General features: G+C 53.7%; 1 pseudogene; it reads left to right on the forward strand.

Annotated features, from left to right (window-relative positions):
* Positions 1–370: 370 nt before the first annotated feature.
* LOC128783265 (olfactory receptor 14A16-like) lies at positions 371–3,468 on the forward strand (annotated as a pseudogene).
* The last annotated feature ends 4,387 nt before the right edge of the window (positions 3,469–7,855 follow it).

The raw sequence follows: 7,855 nt of genomic DNA on the forward strand, positions 1-7,855 counted from the left end.
CAGGGTTCTGGATGGTAACAATGGAGCCTTGGTTTCACAAGGTTCCATGATGTCGACATTGTATTTTTAGTTTTGGAGATTAACAATGGAACCTTGGTTCCACAAAGTTCCATGATTGCCGAGCCATGGGGGCTTGTAGCCACTCGGCACGAAGCTCAGATAGCTGGTACATCTGAGGGTCCACCAAAGAACGGGAGGGACACTCGGGCTGCTGAAATCCTGCTCATTTATTGAAGGGTCACAGAAGGGGCAGACAGGGAGACAACGAAGCAGAAGGGAGGCAGATTCCGAGAGCCCCGAAGGGCGGGGTGAGGATTCTTTTACTGCGTAGGGGTAGGAGGGTTTAGCATTCGAGGGTACAATCGGGAGAAGGCTAAAGGGAGGGGAAATATAACATTAACCAGTGGGGAAAAGGGAAAGGAGTGTTCTTGGTGGAAGAACCAAAGGGAAAACGTGGAACAGAGAAGATTCTAGGCTAAGGGGCAGCCTTGAACTATAAGTGACAGGACAGGGGGAGGGTACAATTCTCTTACAAAAGGGGGTGGAAAACTCATACAACTGCTGTTTCCCATGGCAACCCTAGACTGCCTTCCCCAACCCCTCCTCCTACAGAGAGGTTTCTGCAGCTCCCTCTCAGGGCCTGATGTTCAGGGCCTGAGCACAAAGCCCCAGAGGCTCATTCAAGTCCTTGTGCTGTGTCTGTGCTGCTGAGCTGGGCCAGGCTCCTGGCACAGAGGGTGATCCTGGCAACCAAGAAGAGCTTCAAAAGCACATTTCTCTGGATGAGCAGCTCTTCTCCCAGCCCAGCAGGGCTGGGGCACTGCCTGCAGCCAGCCCGGGCACAGCCCAGAGGCACAGAGAGCTTCAATCTGTCAGGGCTGGGAAGGTGCTGAGAAGTGCCTGGGGCAGAATCACTGCCAGCCTTTGGCACACGAACCTCTGGCAGCAGGACAAGGCAGCTGCAGCTCCTGCAGTGATCTCCTCAAGCTGGAACATCCCAATGCCCACAGACCCTGTGAGTACAACTCTGAGTATTTCTGGTGCAGGCCAGGTGAAATGCTCATGAAGCTCTAACATGCTGGGGGGGTTCTGATCAGTCATGGAATATTTCCAAGGCAAGGATTTTGACAAAAATGAGAAAATAGGCTCCTAAGACTTTGTATTCAGTTTCCTGCTATTGGAGAATGACAGGGAAGGGGGATAAATATTAAAGGTTGATTGTGAATTTTGAAAAGCACCTGAGACATCTGAACTGTTACTTTTAGTGATCAGTAGGTTCACAGGAGATCCCTAATGTGCTTTCAGCCACTCTGCCCATGGACAGCAGCAGCATCACCTCTGCTGGAGCCATCAGGCTCAGTCTGAGCTGTCCTTTCTCCAAGCTGCAAACAGAAGCTGCCCCCAGCCAGTGCCCTGCAAACAGGCAGGGTTCTGTCAGGCCAAGGAGAGTGCACAGAGATTTGGGGTCTCTGAGTGCTGGCGCGGAGAGATCAGGCACAGGGAAACACCTGCAGGAGGAAAATCTCCAGGAAGCAGAGAGGAGATCAGGCAAGGAGAGAAAACAAAACCCAGAAGTGCTGTGGCAGGCAGAGTTTAGAGATGTCCAGAGGATCCCCTCCAGTGCAGCCCCTCCCTCTGCACAAGCCCCCTCCCTCCTGTGCCCCCAGCCAAGCCTCTGCCCTCAGGGCCGGGGCTCCAAGGCGTGCAGCCCCTCCTGTGCAGGCAGAGCTGCAGCAGAGCCGTGGGGCAGCTCTGCAGCCCCGGGCCCAGTTCCCTCTGCAGAGCACAGGGCTGGGAGCAGCTGCCCGGCACTGGGGGCTCTGGCAGGGGGCACAGCTGGCTCAGGGTGACACAGCTGTCCCCAGGGCCCAGCTCTGGGCAATGCTGGCAGTGCAGCCAGGGAAGGAGCTGCATCTCCCTTCATCCAATGCCATCAGAAGGATTCTTGGAAGTCTCCCTGAGATTTCAGTCCAAGCTGGGAGCTCCAATCCAGGATGCAAAACTGTCCTAGAGCATCTCTGAGTTATAAGATTGATGGGGAAAGACAGAGGTGTTGTGACACTGAAAATGTTGCTGGGTTGGTGAAATGAGCAATGTGAGTCCTTGGCTACAAATGTGGAGCTGGGCTGTGGTGGATCCATCTGTTCTCAGCAGTACCTGGTGACATTTTAGGGGAAGTAGGAGAATGTGATCACCCTCCACCTGAGAGAGGTTAAAGACCCGAGAAAGTCTGAACAGGTCAGAATGACAGACAATCTCCCCTCACCCACCTCTCATCACTTTGCCTCACACAACTTGCTCTGTTCTCCCTGGGGAAACAGAAATGCAGAGATTTTGATATACAAGAATACTAGGAAAAATATTGGGGAGCTTATAAAGAAAACCCCAGAACTCTTAAACACAGATTTGTGTCCGTGTGTGCTACAGAGGAGGGTGTATGGGAAATGACTTTGATTTTGGTTACAGGTATCTCCTCTAACTCTTCCCTGTCCTTTCTCCATGAACAGGGAGCCCTGTGCAGCCACAGCAAATGTCCAACAGCAGCTCCATCAGCCACTTCCTCCTGCTGGCACTGGCAGACACGCGGCAGCTGCAGCTCCTGCACTTCTGCCTCTTGCTGGGCATCTCCCTGGCTGCCCTCCTGGGCAACAGCCTCATCATCAGCGCCGGAGCCTGCGGCCACCACCTGCACACGCCCATGTTCTTCTTCCTGCTCAATCTGGCCCTCAGCCACCTGGGCTCCATCTGCACCACTGTCCCCAAAGCCATGCACAATTCCCTCTGGGACACCAGAACCATCCCCTACTCCGGATGTGCTGCTCAAGTTATTCTGCTTATCTTCTTCCTTGGAACAGAGCTTTTCCTCCTGACCATCATGTGCTACGACCGCTACGTGTCCATCTGCAAACCCCTGCACTACGGGACCCTCCTGGGCAGCAGAGCTTTTGCCCACATGGCAGCAGCTGCCTGGGCCAGTGCCTTTCTCAATGCTCTCATGCACACGGCCAATACATTCTCCCTGCCCCTGTGCCAGGGCAATGCCTTGGGGCAGTTCTTCTGTGAAATCCCCCAGATTCTCAAGCTCTCCTGTTCCAAATCCTACCTCAGGGAATATTGGGTTCTTGTGGTTACAGGCACTTTATCCTTGTGTTGTTTTGTGTTCATTGTTTTCTCCTATGTGCAGATCTTCAGGGTTGTGCTGAGGATCCCCTCTGAGCAGGGACGGCACAAAGCCTTTTCCACCTGCCTCCCTCACCTGGCCGTGGTCTCTGTTCCTCAGCACTGCCATGTTTGCTCACCTGAAGCCACCCTCCATCTCTAGCCTATCCCTGGATCTGGCCCTGTCAGTTCTGTACTCGGTGGTGCCTCCAGCCCTGAACCCCCTCATCTACAGCCTGAGGAACCAGGAGCTCAAGGCTGCAGTGTGGAGACTGATGACTGGATGCATTCAGGAACATTAAACTTCTGGGCAATTCACCAAATCACTTCAAATAAAAGTAATCTTTGATTCTTTTTATTGGTTTCATTTTGGAGGTTTGTTTTCTTTGGTTTTTTTTTCAATATTGTCCACAAAGTAATGTCTTTGTTTCTGCCATTTCTCATTTTGTTTCTCTCCACCTTCTCTGGGGCCACAGACTGTGTCAATGAGGGGCTGCGCTCTTGGTGTCTTTAAAGGAACTCAAGGATCTCCCAGCAAAGTTTTCTGCAGAGATGCCCTTTTGTTGCCTTCTCTGGAGCTGCAGCAGCAATGTCTGTGTGCAGAGCTGGGGGCAGATCAGTGCTGGCACAGCAGCTGTGCCCAGCAGCAGCAGCAGCACTTGGTGTTGCCAGTGCTGCTCCCGTGGCCCTGCCCCGCTGCCCTGGTGGCCCTGGTGTTGCTGCAGGGCCTGAGTGCTCTCGGGGCTGGGCACAGTCCTGGGGGTTGCAGTGCCGGGGCTGCAGCAGGGACAGGCCATGGGCACTGCTGGGGCAGCGCTGACGCCTCAGGCCAGGGCCTGGGGGCTCCAGGCTCCTTGCCCAGGCTCTCTCAAGAACACGGCCAGGCCAATGCTCAGAACAGAAAACCCCCGTCAGCAGCCCCAGGCTGGCCGTGGGCAGGCTGGGGGCAAACAGCACGGCTGGTGCTCTGCCAGGGCCCTGGGGGAGATGGGAAGGAGCAGCAGAGCAGGGGCTGATCCATCCCCAGTGCGCTGCACAGCCCAGGGCAGGGTCCCAGAGCGTCCTCATGGAGCTGCCAACAACATCCCCCCTCTGCAGCCCTGGCCTCTCCCCCAGCTCACACAGGTGCCCCATCCTTGCAGGCACAGACACGGCAGCACTGGCTCAGGAGCCCCTGTTTGCATTGCACACAGCAGGCGGGAGCACCCCCGTGCTGCTGCTGTGGGGACATGAACCTGAGGGAGCACAAATGCCATCAGCCCCTGGGGCCAGGAAGGGCTGGGGGACGCCAGGGAAACCACTCAGCTTTGTCCTGGCCTCTGCACTCAGCCAGAAAGTTTGTTTCCATCAGCTGGGAGTTCCCTGTCCCACTGCAGACGCTGTTGCTCAGAGCCAGGGCTGCCTGGCAGCCACCCCCAAACTGCCCTGAGCATTTCCTTGGCTTCACCTTTACTTTCTTTACTCTTCCTTCTACGAATTTCTTTCTCCTGCCCAGCCCTGTTCCCTGCCCTGCACACAGCCCATCCCTGTTTGCCCTCTCCTCTCTGGCCCCACTCCCCATTTCAGTTCCTGACTTGGCACCATGGGAATGTCCCTTGGGGAGCAGGATCATCCCACAAGTGCTCCAGGAATTGTCTGCAGGCTCCTGCACTGCCTCGTGCTGCTCCCTTGCCAGAGGCACCCCAGGCCAGGGGGGCACATCTGGGCTGCTGTGTCTGCCTGTGGGGCTCCCTGTTCTGGGCAATGAGGAGGGGCTGCAGAGGCTCTGCAGGACTGACAGGATGGGCTTTGGGGCTGTGAGGAGAAGCTGAGGGACCTGGGCTGCTGCAGCTTCTGAAGAGGAGGCCCAGGGCTCCTCCTGCAACTGCTCCAAGGGTGCTTGCAGAGAATCACAGAACCAGCCAGGCTACAAAAGACCTTGGAGATCATCAAGTCCAACCTGTGCCCTGACACCGCCTTGTCCCCCTTGAGCCTTCTATTCTCCAGGATAAACAATCCCAGCTCTCTCAGCTGCTCCTCACAGGACTCGTGTGGCAGAGCCCGCACCAGCCTTGTTGCCCTTCTCTGGACACGCTCCAGCCCCTCCATGTCCTTCCTAAATTGGGGGCCCAGAACTGGACACAGCACTCCAGGTGCTGCCCAACCAGTGCCCAGTACAGGGGAAGAATCACTGCCCTGCTCCTGCTGGCCACACCATTCCTGATCCAGGCCAGGAGCCATTGGCCTTCTTGGCCACCTGGGCACACTGCTGGCTCATGTCCAGCCTGCTGTCCATCAGTGCCCCCAGGTCCCTTTCTGCCTGGCTGCTGTCCAGCCCCTCTGGCCCCAGCCTGTAGCTCTGCAGGGGTTTTTGTGGCCAAAGTGCAGGACCCGGCACTTGGTCTTGTTAAACCTCACCTTGCTGGACCTGGATCCAGCCTGTCCAGGTCCCTCTGCAGAGCCCTCCTACCCTCCAGCACATCCACACTCACACCCAGCTTGGTGTCATCTGCAAATTTCCTGATGGTGGATTCAGTCCCCTCATGCAGATCATCAATGCAGACATTGAAATCCACACTGGCTGGCTCTGATCCCTCGGCCATCCTGTGGGTGCCCTGTGATGGCACTCAGGGTGATCTGTTCCAGAACCTTGCCGGGCACCGAGGTCAGGCTGACAGGCCTGCAGTTCCCCAGATCCTCCTTCCAGCCCTTCTTGGGGATGGGCTCACACTGGCACCTCCAGTCCTCTGGGGCCTCCCTGGTGAGCCAGGACTGATGAGAAATGATGGAGAGCAGCTTGGGGAGCTCATCCACCAGCTCCCTCATCCCCCTAGGATGGATCCCATCTGGTGCCAGAGACACCTGGGAGCATCTGAGTGGCTCAGCAGGTCCCCAGCTGCTCCCTCCTGGATTCCAGGGAGCTGTTCTGCTCCCTGTCCCCATCCACCAGCTCAGGAGAACACTTGTCCTGAGCATGACCTGTCCTAATGTTGAATACTGGGTCAAAGAAGGCATTAAGCAGCTCAGTTTTTCCTTATCTTTAGTTACTTTATTCCCCACTGCATCCAATAAAGAGTAGAAGTTCTGCTTATCCCTCCTTTTGCTATTAGTTTATTTTTAAAACACTTGTTATTCTTTTTCACAGAAGTGGCCAGGTTAAGCTCTAATTGACCTTTCACCACTCTACTTTCTGCACGATCTAACAACAATCCTGAAAGATTTCCTGACATGCCTGATCTTCTCTCCAAAGTTGATGCACCCTCTTTTTTCCTGAGTTCCCACAAAAGCTCCATGCACAGACAGAACAGTCCTTTTTCCTCGCTGGCTCAACTTTGGCACAGAGGGACAGGCTGCTCCTTCCCCCTTAGGATTTCTTTCTTGAGATGTGTCCATCCTTCCTGGACCTCTTTGTTTTTAAGGGCTGTTTCCCTGAAAAAATCAGTACTTGATTCGCTACTCTCCAAATCTGCATCCTGAATAAGCCCAGGTCTGCCCTCCGTAATTCCTGTGTAGAAGTTTGGTTGATGCCCCTCCTTCTTTCACAGAACATTGAAAACTTGATTATTTCATGGTCACTGTGCCCCAGGCAGCCTCTGAGCACCACATTTGCCACCAGCCCTTCTCTGTTTGTGAACAGCAGGAGACAGAGCTTTCCTTGGGAGTGGGAGTTACCAAAAATTCGGTAAAACAGAAAACTCCTTAACCCCGATGTAGCTTTAGGAAGCAGCATTCTTTATTCAGCTGGATGCACGGGGGAGAGCTCCTCCCAAAGCCAAGCATGCTGAGTGCAGGAAAGTTTCTGTTCATATTCTGTATTTTGCACACATATTCATTGATTGTCCGGGACTAAACACACAGATGAGAATCATTTCCCCAAAATCATGAACACATTTCCCCTCCCATTTTTTGCATGCCTTTTTCTGTCCTGGGGGGTCTCTCTGGTGGTCCCTGGTGGTTGTGGACCCCAATGTTCCCGTCAGCCTGGCTGAGCTGGCAGGACACTGAGGCTGGTGAATTTCAGTTCCCCTTCTCACACAATGGGCATTGTGTGCTTTCCATAGGCCCGGGGTTTTGCAGAAGGAGCATTGTGTGCGCTCAGCAGGTGGAGACAATTTATCATCTGGGAACATGAGGTCACAGAGTGGGATATGACATCACAGAGTGGGTTATGTGAGGTCATCAAGCAACTATGGTATCATAGGCTGTCTCTGTGACATCACAGAGTCAGCTGTGACATCACAGGGCAGAGGTCTGACATCACAGAGCAGGCTATGACATCACAGAACAGGCTGTGACATTCGAGACCAGCTGTGTGACATTCGAGAAATGTAGAGGAATTTCTCATGGAACAAGGGCATGATATCCTTGATGGCATTTCTTTGCAGGAACTGGACAACCCTGGCCTGCAGATTACGGAGATACTTTAGTTACTTGAGAAGTATTTAGGACATCCTTGGAAAGACAATAAGCTTTGTATGAATACAATAGTCTATGCTGGATGCTGAAAACTGTCACGTACTATAACCTGATCAGACGCTTGTAGTATAACAGCCAAGCAATAAGTGACTTGTAGATGTAATCATATGACCTTAACCAATGAATGTTAATTAGCTATTGTATGATGTAAGGCAGTAAGGTATAAAATATGGATAAATTAGACCAAAAAGGAGGAGGACATGTAGCCATAGTGGTTTGAGTGTCATTACTCCGGCCGGCT

The sequence above is a fragment of the Vidua chalybeata genome, unplaced genomic scaffold, assembly GCF_026979565.1.
Source record: "Vidua chalybeata isolate OUT-0048 unplaced genomic scaffold, bVidCha1 merged haplotype W_reject_6, whole genome shotgun sequence".
Classification (NCBI taxonomy): Eukaryota; Metazoa; Chordata; class Aves; order Passeriformes; family Viduidae; genus Vidua; species Vidua chalybeata.